Below are 15,103 nucleotides of genomic sequence, written 5' to 3' on the forward strand. Positions count from 1 at the left end.
ATAATGAAGTATTTTCTTTGTCAAATTTGTTATTTTCTTATGTATCTCACAAACTTAAATGTTATCTAAAGTGAATGAATTAATTGGAAATTTATTTCAGAATTTGTTTAAGTACACTCTGTCTTGAATAGTTAATCATTTTTATGTTTTCTTTTGATATCCAAATATGAGAATCCTTAATTTCTCTCCCATCCCGGTTGGCCTCTTTCACTTCATTCAAAATCCAGTTTAAGGAACCCTTAATCTCTCCTTGGATCCGATTGAAAACTGCTTCACCATCCAACCTTGAGGTCTGAAGTAACTCAACTACCTTGCCCTGTAGACACTATTTTTAGAACTTGATCCAGTCTTATTTGCTTGACATTTTACCCCATAGCCCAATGGTAAAAGACATCCCTCCATTAATCTAAGTAAGTGATCCCACCACCGAATGCAAATCAAGTACAATCATAACTAGCCTAAAATCAAATAACTAAAGCAAAGTTAAATAACAAAGAGAGAGCCATCTCCACTAAGCTTTTGGTTCGCCCACCTCTGTTCCACCTGTGTACTAACAATTTTACGGGGCCCATCCACTAACTTTGGGGAAACTCCAAACTACTGCTAGTTTTGGAGACCATCAAAAGGATCACCAAGTGTTTTTTGAAACTTTGACCCTTTTGTCATTCAAACTTTGACTAGGAATATATTTTGATCCAGGGGGCATTTTCCATACTCTATCATACTATTAGAAATATCTTTCTAATCACTATCCAACTGTGCCATTTTTAGGAACATCTTAATTGATCTCCTAAGGCAGAAATTCATTCAAAGCTATAACCCTCCCTTTGGATCTAGCCAAGGCTCCAACTCAAAATAAAAAATACACACACCACATAAATGGATCAAATTGACATCAATGGCAACACATTGATGCCATCTACCATCCTATCAATGTCAACAATATAACAATCCCCCCCTTTGGAATTGATTACAACTCATTATCAATGTCCACTCCTCATGCTACATCCAACCAAGACAATGACATCCAATTAATTATCTCTCTCTATTTACGGTTTATTCTCTTTATCTCAATGGAAATCATTTATCTTTCTCTCCCCTGCTTCTACCACCAATAGTTTTATCTTCCTTTAACATCAATGGCAAAGGGCTACAATACGCTTTCTCTCCCCCTTTCAATTAATTTCTGGGGGTCAATCCGCTAGTGTGCATTCTCCTCGTGAGAAACTAATGTTGCTCATTCTCCTTTGCAAAACAATCTTCTCAATGGCTAATATCTATTTGATGAGACACTTGAAGTCTTCAATAAAAAATTAGCTACAATCAACATTGATGGGGACACTTGAAAAATCAAGCATTAGTAAAAACATGTCCTTATGTCTTCTTGTAGTTTCTTTTCCTCTTTAGAGCACTAGATATATACGATATTCTCCTCCTAAACATATACTATCTCCTATTTAATTTTCATCCAACTCTAGACACTTTATGGCTAATAGCTCTATCTGCCAGTGCACCTTTTATAAAATTTCATATGAATGGTGGTACCACTGTTGTTGCACATACCAACCATAAGTGATATGTTTTGGCTTGCTCTTTCACTACGACAATGAATTTTTTCTCTCCTCTTGATCTTATTAATCATCGACATAACTCCCCCAAGATCATGCATCTACAACTAGGGATTACTACTTAAATAACACCAATAGTGCCAAAAAATTGATACCCATTAGATAATACACAAGGAAAAATGATTAGGTGCTTAAAATTAAGCTCAAAAATAAAAATGTCAGAATCTTTATAAACTTAGCTTTAGATCGAAGAACTCATCATTCTAATTCCAATGATATAAACGAAATCCAAATCTGAGCTCATACGCAGAAGTTAGAGAAACTCAAAGTTCAGGTTTGCTTTGGTCACATGGCAAGTTTCATCAGCGAATCGATAAGTGCCAAGTGGCAGGCTATCATTGGTCCCCTCATTTCTCAAATCGCATATCCGAGGCGGGTCTATGTTACAAATCAGCCTTAGATCAAGCCAAGGTGCGACGCAAGAATCACAATTGCACATCGATGAAGGGAGATGTTACAGAATCAACCCTTGGTGGGATTAGGATTATGATGTGATCGCACATCGCATATCTCATGGCACTATAGAATAGACCCTAACAAGTTTGGGTTGCAATGTGATATTGCAATCACAACAAGGCAAGTCCCACATTCATAAGACTTGCATTATGTTATCCGCCGATTTCGAAATGTGAGAGGGACCCCGGATGCGATGCGAATTTAGGTTCCAATTAATAATCCCGTCGGGTCTGCCACATCACAAATCTCACATCACCTCCTTGATCATAAATCGTAAGCCTGTAGGACTCCACTGATTGCAATTTGCGATAAAACAATTGGACAACAGAATATGGCCCACCGTGCGACAAAATTTTTGGCCAGTTAGCAGATTTTCGGAGCTAATTTGTAGGATCCTGTCAGGTTTGGAGCAATTTGTTGAATGAATAGTGGGAAAACTAGGAGAAATCATAAATTCTTTAGTTTTCCACAAAATTGGATGTGAAAAGAGGATAGATAGCCATTTTTTAGTATTCTAGACTGATGGGAGCAGGTTTCAGAAGCATTTGAGCATTGCAAAAACAATTTTGTACACTTTTGAGCATAATAGAGAGGCCTACACCATTAGAAGTTGGAAAAAGGAGACATAACCTAGGAGGGATGAAATCCTTTGTCATGTTCTTGTTGTCATGTGTATTTGATGATGTTCTGTATATGTTTATGTTGTTGTTTAGTTTCTGGTTTATGTTAAATTACTCATAAAATTAATATAAAAACTCTTCATTTTACTTGCAAAAATTGATGAATCCTTAAGCACAATGAAAGAATTTTGTTTATAATATGAGGAAGATCTTAACACTGCAAACTAGTATTCTAAATTAGATCAATTTGGTAGCAGAGCACTAGGTTTTCTTTTTGAAAGAAGGATTTAATTGTTTGCAAGTTTATGTCATGCTTACAAGGTTAAGATGTTGGGTGTGGAGCTTGATTATTTAGAGGTCTTTGTTTCCGTTGGATGTATACCCTAGGAATTTTTTACACCCCTCCACGCGGGGGGGGGGTGAGTGGGGGCCGATCCCACCCAGCTGGGGGGTCCGGGGGCCAGTGGTCCCCCGTCGAGGGTTTCCGGGGTAGCGCTCCCGAAGCTAAAAATAGATGTAAAATTGCCTTGTAAAAGCATAGCAATTTCTAGTCAATTTGGGCCATTCACTAGGAAGATGATCTGATGGTAGAACTTATGTTTAGTTTAAGGTTTTTTTGCCCTAGAAGGCAACCCCTCTCTTTGTATGAGGGCATTGTATTGAGGCTGTGATATAGATGTGTATTCTCTGAGCGAGAAACAGAGAGGCGAGACTGTGAGAGAAAATAGAGGATATTACAGTGGATCTGCTGTAGGTTATGTCTCTTCATTTTAATGGATAATAAAAATGAAGGACTGGCTATTCGGGGTGGACGTAGCCCAAACTAGGTGAACCATGTATATCTGTGTCTCTCTGGTTTGATGAATTTTCTATGTTTATATTTCTACTATATTCTATGTGTTCCATTGCTCTGTAATTTATAATTTTCTAAAAATTAGTATCAGAACCGAAGGTCTATTTGGCTGAGAAAATCGTAGGAGAGAAGGGTTCTTGGTTCGAGTGGGAGCAATGGTGGGAGATAGTAAGTTTAGGGTCGAGAAATTTAACGGCCAAAACTTCTCGTTGTGGAAGATGCAGATGGAATATTATCTGTATCAGAAAGATTTGTACCTACCATTGGGCAAAAAAAAAATATGTTGACGGGTATGACAGATGAAGAACGAAACCTTCTCAATAGAAAGGAACTCAGAATAGTACAATTGTGCCTCACAGTGTTGGTCACCTTCAACATTTCGAAGGAAACAATGACAGGGGGTTTGATTAAGGCGTTGGTGAAACTATATGAAAAACCCTCGGCCTCAAACAAGGTATTTCTTATGAAACAATTATTTCATATGAAGATGTCGGAAGGTGGATATGTTGCAGACCATTTAAATGATTTTAATACTGTTACAAGTTAGTTATGTTCTATAGGGGTAAAATTTGATGATGAAGTTAGAGCTCTGTTATTCTTGGGCTCATTGCCAGAAAGTTGGAATGGTTTAGTAATGGCCATTAGTAACTATGTTTCTGGATCTAGTACTTTAATGTTTGATGATGTTGTCAGTGCTATCCTTAGTGAGGAAATGTGATGGAAAACGTCCGGTGAGACATCAGGTAATGCTTTGAGTGCAGAGTCTAGGGGAAGAAAAATTGAAAGCTCAGGATATCGCAGTAAATCAAGGAAAGGCAGATCCAAGTCTAGATCGGGGATAGTGTGCTGGAAATGCGGAAAGAAAGGACACCTAAAGAAAGACTATAGATCTCAAAAGGGAAAAGAAGGAGATGCACAACAAGAAAACAATCATGAAGCAAATGTGACCGGTGAGGTGTTACAAGATGCTTTGATTCTTTTTTTCTAAAATATTATTGATTCCTGGGTGGTAGATTCAGGGCCCTCATTCCATGCCACACCTAATAAGAAACATTTTCATGACTATGTTCAAGGAGATTTTGGACAATTCCGTTGGGTGATGATACACCCTGTAAAATTTTTGGAATGGGTAAGGTTCTTGTAAAACAGCAGAATGGAAACCAATGGCTACTAAAGGAGGTAAGGCATGTTCCAGATCTGAAGAAAAATCTGATTTCAATGGGGTAGTTAAGCAATAAAGGTTGTGTGACAACTTTCACAGATAAAGCTTGGAAGGTCATCAAAGGGGCCTTGGTAATAGAAAAAGGCGAAAAGGTTCGTACATTGTATTTATGCAATGGTATTTCTAACTCTGTTAATGCTTTAACTTCCAAAGGAGCAGATGCAGCATTATGGCATCATAGGCTCGGACACATGAGTGAGAAGGGGATGAAGATTCTTCACTCAAGGAATTTGTTGCCAGGTTTGAAAAATGTTGATTTGGACTTCTATGAGAATTTCATTTATGCAAAACAAAAGAGAGTGAGATTTCTTAGAGTTGGGAAAGAAAAGAAGAGAGAAAAATTAGAGCTTGTGCATACAAATGTATGGGGACCTGCTCAGGTATCATCTCTCAGTGCCTCTAGTTATTATGTTACTTTTATTGATGATGCAATTAGAAAAACTTGGATTTATTGTATTAAGAATAAATCTGATGTATTTGATACTTTCAAGAAATGGAAATCTTGGTTGAGATTGATATAGGAAAGAAATTGAAGTGTCTCAGATCAGACAATGGAGGTGAATACTGCAGCAAAGAGTTTGATAGGTAATGTTCAGAGCAGGGAATTCACAGAGAGAAGACATTTCCAAGAACACCACAAGAAAATGGTGTGTCAGAAAGGATGAACAGAACAATCATGGAGTGTGCAAGGTGCATGAGATTGCATGCAGGATTGCCTTTACAATTTTGGGCAGATGTTGTAGATACTGTTGTTTATCTAATAAACAGAGGGCCTACAAGTTCTTTGGATGGTAGTGTTCCAGAGGAAGCATGGACAGGTAAAAAGGTAAACTACTCTTTTTTAAAGCCTTTTGGTTGTGAGGCCTTTGTCCATATTAATAGAGAAAATAGAACAAAGCTTTAGGAAAAATCAAAGAAATGTACCTTTATTAGATATGGTGTTAATGATTTTGGTTATCTAATAAAGGTACATTTCTTTGATTTTTCCTCATTAGGAGAAGAGATTTAATATTCAATGAAAAGGTCTTGTATAAGAATCAGTTGCAGGAAAAGAAGCAGGAAAAAGAAAACAAGGAATACATAGTCCTTGATGAGATCACTGAAAACATAAAGGTGCCTGAAAATAATAATAATCAACAACCACAACAAAAAACACCACAATAGCAGCAGGAACCCCAAACACCTGAAAGTGGTGTTAGAAGATCTACCAGGATAAGTATACCCCCTAAACGATACTCTCCTTCATTATATTATTTATTATTGACTGATTCTGGTGAACCCGAATGTTATGAAGAAGCAATGCAGGTTGAAAGCAGGAAGAAGTGGGAGCTAGCCATGAAGGAAGACATGGACTCCTTAATGCATAACCAGACTTGGGACTTAGTCAGGTTGCTTGCAGGAAAAACTACATTGAAGAATAAATGGGTTTACAGGGTGAAGGAAGAAGATGGAGCAAAACAAAGATACAAAGCTAGACTTGTGGTGAAGGGGTTTGCACAGAAGAAAGGTATTGATTTTGATGAAATATTTTCTCCTGTTGTTAAAATTACTTCAATCAAAACTATTTGAAGTCTACTAGAAATTGAAGATTTGCATCTTTAGTAGTTAGATGTAAAGGCATCCTTTCTCCATGGGGATTTGGAAGAAGAGATATATATGCAGTAGCCACAAGGATATGAGGTGAAAGGGAAGGAGAAACTAGTGTGCAGGTTGAAGAAGAGCTTGTATGGCTTAAAACGGGCTCCAAGGGAATGGTATCTAAAATTTGACAAGTTTATGTCTGAACAAGGTTATATTAGATGTTGTTATCACTCAGGTTGTTCCCCAAAAGCTGTGAGAAAAGGGAATACGACCAAGGTAACCACTAGCCAATCTTTTAGATGTAGATTCTAGACAATCTACAACCAGAGAGGGCTCTCTCTTTATGATTTAGCTTTATTTTGCTATATGTTAGGCTAGTTATGAAGTGCAAGTAGTTGTTCGATTTTTGGATGGTGACATTCGATAAATCAGAGCTACAAAGTATGAGAAGTTTAGACCATTGGGTTAATGGAGTCAATGAAGGTGAATTGCTGGATATAATTTCTTTGAAAAAAGGAGGGACTACAGAGCAAGATAATTAATCATGGAACAAATTTCAAGCTGGAATCAGGTGAAATGGACTTAGGGGATGAAAGGCAATCAAGAATCTTTCATCATGCTGACAGAGGGAAAGCGTATGAATATTACCAGGGAGCAGTTAAGAACTCCTTGGTTATATTCAAGGAGCAAGAACTAGGGAAACAGGAGCAGTAAATAATTCCTGAATATGCTAATTCTGAAGAAAACATAAAAATAATAGGAATTGAACACAGAGTATAGTCAAGTAAGTTCTGAGCTATTCTTTTTCTCTGCAATTTAGAGTATGATATGTAAATGATATATAAAACATAGAAATAGTAAAACAGGAGTTAAAAGACTTATTGATACACGAGATAATTCAAGAATTCTGCAACATATTCTTCTGCCATTAATTCCACAACCAGCAAGTTCATCAACAAAGCATTCCAACAATATTTATTCATAACTGTTCTCAAATTTACAGCACAGTTCCAGAATGATATTCACCAACCCCTAATACTTAGATTGGGGAGGTATTTGTACAAAAACGTTTACAAAATATCTCAAAAGGAGATAATATCTTGCAATAACTTCTTTCACCTATTCTACTGAAGGAGTAAATGCTCTTGGGAACAAAGAGAAATGAATGCAGAAGTAAGAAATGTTGTGCTGGCCATTTTGTTGGTGAGATGAATTGACTACTTGCTCAGCGAGTCAGACGATGGATACTTTTAGTGAACTTCCGTGCTTCTGGCGTTGCTTTCCTGGGTTCTTTGATTGTGCTTTGATTGACTGCCCAACGCAATTTCTTATCTGCTCTTTCCTTCACTTTATAACATCTGTAGCTTTCTGGGAAAACAAAAATTTTATATCTGCCTACAAAATTTCCAGCATACTCTGCCACCACTGGTTATCTGGTAATTGGTGTCTGCGCATTTTCATCAGAGTTTCATCAGAATCCGTGTACCTGAAGAGAGTAGGCTGGAATGTGAAAAGATGCCTCACTTCATGTTAAATAAAAAACAGATTTTCTAAATTGTCATACAGGCTCTGTCCAAATGGGAGTGCCTTCTCTCCTGCAGAACTTGATGATGTTGTGGCTTGGCTATTTGCATATGTATTTAACCTGTGTACATAGGTTGCATGTGTCATTAGACTATAGTCATCGTTAACAAACTGGGCAGACCCTTTTCCTCCAAAGCTATAAACTTATGTGTGAAAGCATTTATCTCCATTTGCATTTCCTGGCACTTCCTTTCCAAATTTTGTATGAAATTCCTCATGGTCAGAACACTTTTAATTATTAAAATAGTGCCTGTCCTATCCCTGATATCCAATTTTGCCAGCTATTCTTTGGTGTGGGTATTCAGAAACTGTATTAGCCTATTTCCCTGTTCGGGCATGTGTCCCAATGAATTCCTGGCCCTTTGAATTTCTTCTTGAGCTACTATCACCAAATCAATCTACTCATGAATTATCTGTATTGATGTCCATATATCACTGATGGATTGGCCAATGTTGGCCCATAGAATGCTCCTAATTTCTGCCAAAGGTTTGTCTAATAAGAGGTCCTTTTCCAATGCCTTTACTTTATTTTCCAATGCTTTTACGTCCCTTGTTTTTTCTTCCACTGTGATTTCAGATTTATCATAACTAATTTCAAACTTGGACAATTGCTCTTTGGCATCCTTTAATTCTGACACTTGGAGTCTTAGATCCTCCATAGCCTTTATCAATCTTCAGTAGTCATGGTACTGCTACTGCCTATTGTTGTTGTTGTTGAAGTACCTGTTGTTGATGCTGGGGCAGTGGGAAGGATTGTTGTTGTTGCAGTAGGAGGAGCAGTTGTAACTGTTGGAGCTATTTGAGATGGTTGGTAGGTTGACACTCCCTGTTTTTCCTGTAACGCTTTCTCCAAAGCCTGCTCGGTTTCACTTAGCCTTTGATTCATTTTTATTAGCAACTCCATCATGTCTTCTTCTTCTTTCTCTTTCACTATCTCTGTGGTCTGCGGATGCATAGTAATTGGCAGCTTTAACTGTTTCTTGAGAGCAGCTATGTCATCCTCTTTTTTCTTTATTAGTGCTTTTATTCCCTTGGGATCCTTGGGATTATGTCCCAACTCAATGATGATTTCTTCCAAGGACTTTATCCTATTATCCTTGGCCAAAGAGGATGCCTTTTCCAACTCTAGTTGGGTCGATGTATTGTTTAATGAATTTTGCAATTATTGAGCTAGTATGGCTTTGTCTACCAAAGTGGAATAGAACATTTCACCAGTTTTCTTGTGCAACTCAATCTAGTCCAAAGGGTGAATATCTTTGGCAAGAGCCTCCAGATTTTTCTAATATAATCGATAGCTGATTGTGGCTGCTGCAATCTGGGCTTGAAGTGACTCAAGATCATTTTCCCTTCCTTAATATCATATGCAGACATCAATCTCTGCTGTTTGACAGGGGTTATTTTAAGAAATTGATCGTAAATTTGCAGCCTTATTGGCTCATTTTGTGCTTTGATGTCCATGAATGTCCTCTTAATATCAGAACTTTGTTTGCTTTGTGGCCGTGCTGAGGAAATTTCCGCACTAGGCTGTTTTCACAATTGCTGCCCATGAGAACTGGTAGATGATTCTATCACTGGGGAAGTTAGTGGGTTGGCTACCCTCTCGCTTCTTGGACTTTCAATGATCTCCTCTATAACTTCCTCTTCAAGCAAGGGATCCACTCTCTGCCTCTTTACTTCTAGCTGCTCTGCTGGCCCACTTATGGGTGTGGCCTCTTCTCGGTCCCTTTTTCTGCCCTTCTCCTCATTGAGAGGAGTCTACAATGTTGGTATCTCTAGTGCCTTGGTCTGGGTAGGAGGAATTTTCCCATGATGTTGGCTGATCTGTCATTTCTTGTTGCTCTGAATGCAACACTTCTTTTCCTTTGGATGTCCCTGTAGGTGGAGTACTTTCTTGGGCAGGTTGTTGTGAAGTTGTAGCAGATGATGTGCCCGCTCTAATGTGTTGAGGCAATTTGAAAGAGACCTATCCAAAAGAGTCCAGGTCAAGAATTTTTTCAAGGTTTTTCATTGCCTGCTCCATTTTCTCTTCCTCAGTAATCTGTTCTACCAATGTGCCCTCTACCCATTCATCTTGATTATTCTACAACGGTCATAGCATGATAGCCTATTTTTTATCTTTCTATCATGGATGAATCCATTTGGGTCATAGGGTACCCACCAAAAACTCCTTTTTAGTTTGAGTTGATCACCTAATATCTTTTCAGCATCTTTCCACCGTTCCTTTTTGTTAATAATGAAGGGGCCTAATTGCTTTCTTAGCTTCAGCTGAGCCTTTTTCTTGGCAGAATAAAAATGAGTGAAATCTGAGCTAATAGATTGCCTAAAGTATTCAAGAGCAAACAGTCTCATAGGCACATACTTTGGCAGCTTATAGGGACATAGCTCACAGCCATATATTCTGATCTCAGTGTGATTCTGGTAAAAGTACCAATCACTTATTTTATAGCCTTTGGATAGCTGCAAAATTTTCTGCATGTCACCTGAGAGTCTGGGAGGGGGACTTCTCATCAACGGAGATGAGACTGGATATATAAATAGATCGATGAACTCACAATAAATATAAGGAGAATTATGGACTAGATGGAAGACTGAGGTCCAAAATATCCCAGATCTCCTTTCCCCTTTTACATCCAATTTCCTGACAGGGAACTGAAAACTATCTATTTGATAGTACAAGAATAGATTATATATATATGCTGTATACTTGAAGACTCCTTCCCTGTTTAGGCTCATGAATTGTTCATGGATTTTGTTGCTAATGAAGGTAGCAAGGTCAAATTTGATAGTGGGAGGGTGTCCTGGAATAAATATGGACATCAGAGATAAAATGGTCTCATCAACATACTCACTTGTTCTAAAACCCAGAACGTAGGATATCATATCAATAATAGATCTCCCAGCTTTATTGAACTAGACATGGTGAAAAGGAGGTGAATCTTTGGGCTGGGAGTCTGGGCTCATGAATAAATTGGCAATTCGGCCTATTTCTGTAGTGGATAGTTTGGAGCCTTGGTCCAGCAAATATTTCATGGACAAAGGAGTCAAAGGCTGACTAGGTTTGAAGTACAACATCTCATTGATTGAGTCAGGAGTGATATAGAAAAGGACAGTGCCATTTGGAGACATGACTTCTCTTTGAGTATGCTCATAGTTGGCACAGCATAAGCGGATTATATCTGGAAATACATTAACTGATGGAAGATAGTATATGGGCAGATTGGACTCCCATATCCCATAGAGATCATTTTTGTTCACGTAACTATTTCTAATTTCACAAAATGTTTGCATATGGTCTTTGATACCCATTAAGTCTTGTATTCGGAAGTCCCTATCAGCTAAGGGCAACCATTCTAGCTCCTTGTGAGTTGCATTAAGGGGAGCAACATTGAGGGCCACCGGAGCCTCCATTTTTCAATCTTCTGTGATTTTTTAATTTGAGATTTGGGTTTTCACAGCAATAGTAGGTACAACAGTACTTTTGGGTCCTTTATGTAGGAATTACAGGCTAAAATGAGCTTGAATTTTAGCTAAATGTGCGAAATTGCAGAGGGAGATAGATTTTGAGGAATTTCTTGGAAAAAAAGGGCAGAACAGTGGTTATAGTGTGTAGGTTTTAAAGGCAGCATGGTTTTTAATTGAAATTTGGGTTCACCAAGCAATTTTTTGTAGAGAATTTTTAAGAAAAACGGAGTTTGGGAATGAAATGTAGGTAAATACCTGCTTTTATGAGTGCCCTACGCAAAATGCAGGTGGCAGGCCGAGCTTGAAGACTGGTTTGCAGGTTGGATTTATCTGGGTGGCGAACCATGCAGTAAAACAACTATTTTGGTCGAAAGTTGCATGAATACATCGCATAGAACAAACAAATAGAAATGGACAAAAATGACCTTTTTATGGCATTTTGACAAAAAATTTGGTTTTGGCGGGTTTTGGCGCACTTCGGTCGAGTGACGTCAGCATGATGCAATGATTTTTTCGTATAGCGGGGGTACGGAGGCTGACTTGCCAGTGACGTGGCGGGTGACACAGCGGATGATGCGGAGGTGGGGTGGTGGACGACGTGTCGCATGATGAGAGGGTGACGACAGCGGGGAGGGGGCATATGCGGTAAGCAGTTTGGCCCCCGCACCGCCTTTTGGCCAGGTTAGTATTGGGGGGGGAAGCAATCACACTGGGCGCCTGCCACATGTCTTCTGTACGGTGACAATACCGCCCATCCCCTGGACGCTATCGTTCAACACATAAGGGCTTGCGATATACATGTGGGCCTTCGGATCTGTGGACTATGATCCGACGGCTGGCAGCATATAAAACAGGCGGAGGGCTATGCCACGGGGTCCCACCATAATTTTCAACGTTTTTGTAATGTTTGGTGGTGTATTTGTTATGGGTTGTCAGGCGGGTTAAGTTAATTAATCAACCAAATGTTGATTAATTCCTTTTAAACAACGGGCCATGGATTATTCAAAGGGTTTCGCATACACCTTTTGACTCAGAGTGTATTATAACATATGGCCTATAGTGTAGCCGGGAGTGGGGTATTTAAGGTTTTTGTTGGGATTTCTTATTTATTTATATAATAGGGGTGGGGAAAACATTATGTAGGAGCTATAAAATATTGTTAGAAGGTTAATATGAAAGGTAGGTTTAAACGAGACACTAAGTTAAAAAGGTAAACTTAGGCTTAGGGAATAAAAGGGATCCAAGTGGTGAACTTGGGAAACTTAGTATAATAGAAGAAGAACATTTCTACACAAGAAATGTGGCTTAGTTCTCTTAAGTAAAACCAGAATTTCACTTAGTATTTTTCATGAAATGAAGGGAACTAGGAACACTGAGCAGATATCAATGTCCTTGAGGGGATGTTAGTAAATTTTTTTGAAGAAATTAGAGGGGAAACTAGTCATGCTTCAACTGTTTTGCAGCCACCTTTCAATGGCACTTGTAATATCCATAAGATATATCATATTCAAAAGACAAAATTGCTCACAAACCTGCTTCTGCAACATCAAAACTGCCTACCCAGCCTAATACACCTAACATTTTTTCTTCCTTTTGATTAGATGCATTTGAACTAGCAAACCCTTACTCTCTTCTTTTATTTTAACTGCCCTCCTATCTAAGTCTGCCCTTATCTCTTCCAGGGGCTCAGATTTGACTGTTGAGCACCCTTGCTTCTCTACCTAACTACTAATCTGCCAAGCTTGAACTATTTCGAGAGATCTTATTCTCTAATTCTAAACTAAGAAATTTAAACATGGACTCGCCAAGGTTAAACTGTTTGTCCATCCATTAATTGTGAGATAAGTCACTGATTGCACAATTTTAACTTCTTTGCAAAAAATAGGATAGTAGTGGCATTTTGAACTAGCACACTTTCTTGGTCTTTCCTTTGGGGTTCATTTTCTTTCTTTCTTGACCAATTCATTCTTTTTTCCCTTTGATTTTTCTTTTAGGGCATACCCTCTTTACATTTATTAAATTTTTTATTTTTAGGAAATATGGAACCTTTTCAACATGGAAAGGATGATCATATTTGGCATTTTTAAGAGTCAATCATGAAATATGACACCTATTAGTATAGGAAACTAATAGTGGCTCCACTTGGGGATGGCTTTTCCAGGTGAGAAGCCAAGAACAACAAGTTAGATGGCCTTATATTCAACTCTGGATGCCACCTGAAATTTCCTTTTGCTGTAAACAAACCAAACTGTATCTCTGTAACATATATACCTTTCCCATAAGCTGGTTTGAACAATTACAGCTCTTTCTCTGATAGTTTGTCTAAATGTTTACAGATCCCAAGTTTCCTTGTTTAATTCTTCTGATAAACTCAAAATATCATACAAAATGTGGGCAATTCCTTGCTTTTTTCCTCAAAATTTGTCGCATCTTATTCCCTATCTTATTGCTATAATAAACTGCAGAAAATAGACACTATTATGTACAAATTACAGTCCTTTCATTTCAACAAAGTGGATCAAAATAATGCTTGAGCATCCGACCATTGGCTGGCCCATCTCCTGCTTCTGTACCATCCAGGCTTTTCAAAAAGTAGGTGTTGTTTCCTTGTACAACCTAAATAACATAAGGTCCTTTCCATAGGAAGTCAAACTTCCCATGTTTTCCTTTATCTTTCCTTCTAGAATCCCACTTCAGTACTTTGTCACCTATGAAAAAATCCTCTACCTTTGTCCTCTTGTCAAATATCTTCTTAAGTTTTTCTTGGAGAATCTGAGATCTTTGATACACTTCTTCTCTAGTCTACTGTAAATGAATTGTTTGATTGATTCTCCTCTGAATGTCATTGGGTTCTGCCTGTGTTTCTTGCAGCAATTTTATCACAGGGATTCCCAAAGATGAAGGGAATACAACCTCCATGCCATAAACCAACTCATAAAGGCTTGTTCCAATGGATCTTTTTGTAGTCAACCTGTCTGCCCAAAGTGCATTGATAAGCCTTTTGTGCCAGTTTTTCTTGTTTTCCTCGAGTACTTTCTTTATGATATTGATCAAGATTTTATTGGATGATTTAGCTAAACCATTACCTTGAAGGTAATAGGTCGTGGAATGGCCTAAGGTAATGTGGTATTTGTGGCAAAAATTGATCATTCTTTTGGATTTAAAGGCAGCAACATTGTCAGTTATTATCTTTTCCGGATAGCCAAATATAGACAGGATATTGGTTTCAAGGAATTGCATGATCACTGAGTCATTGGCTTGTCTACAAGGGATGGCTTCTATCTACTTAGTGAAGTAGTTTGTGGTAGTCAAAATCCACTTATGTTGGCTAGAAGAGGAGGGTGAATTTCTCCAATGAAATCTAAATGCCATTGTTGAAATGGTCTTTCAGTGGAAATGGGTTTTAGGGGTAGAGGTAACAGTTTTCTCTTGCCTTCAAAGATTTGACACTTATGGAAAGAAACTACAAATTTCTTTACATCAGCAAACAGGGAGGGCCAATAAAACCCAGCTCTTAAGATTTTATTAGCTGTTGATTTCCAATACAAATGTCCACCACAATCCCCTGCATGAAATTCTTTCAGCAGTTTGTCAGTTTCATCTTTTGTTAAGCATCTTAGTAAAATGCCTTCATGATTTTCCAAAATAAAACATTGTCTACAATACAAAGCTTTGAAGCTTTCATTTTCAAGAATCT

Source organism: Pinus tabuliformis, chromosome 5_1, assembly GCF_031772625.1.
Source record: "Pinus tabuliformis cultivar Carrire ecotype Pingquan chromosome 5_1, CPIR1, whole genome shotgun sequence".
NCBI lineage: Eukaryota > Viridiplantae > Streptophyta > Pinopsida > Pinales > Pinaceae > Pinus > Pinus tabuliformis.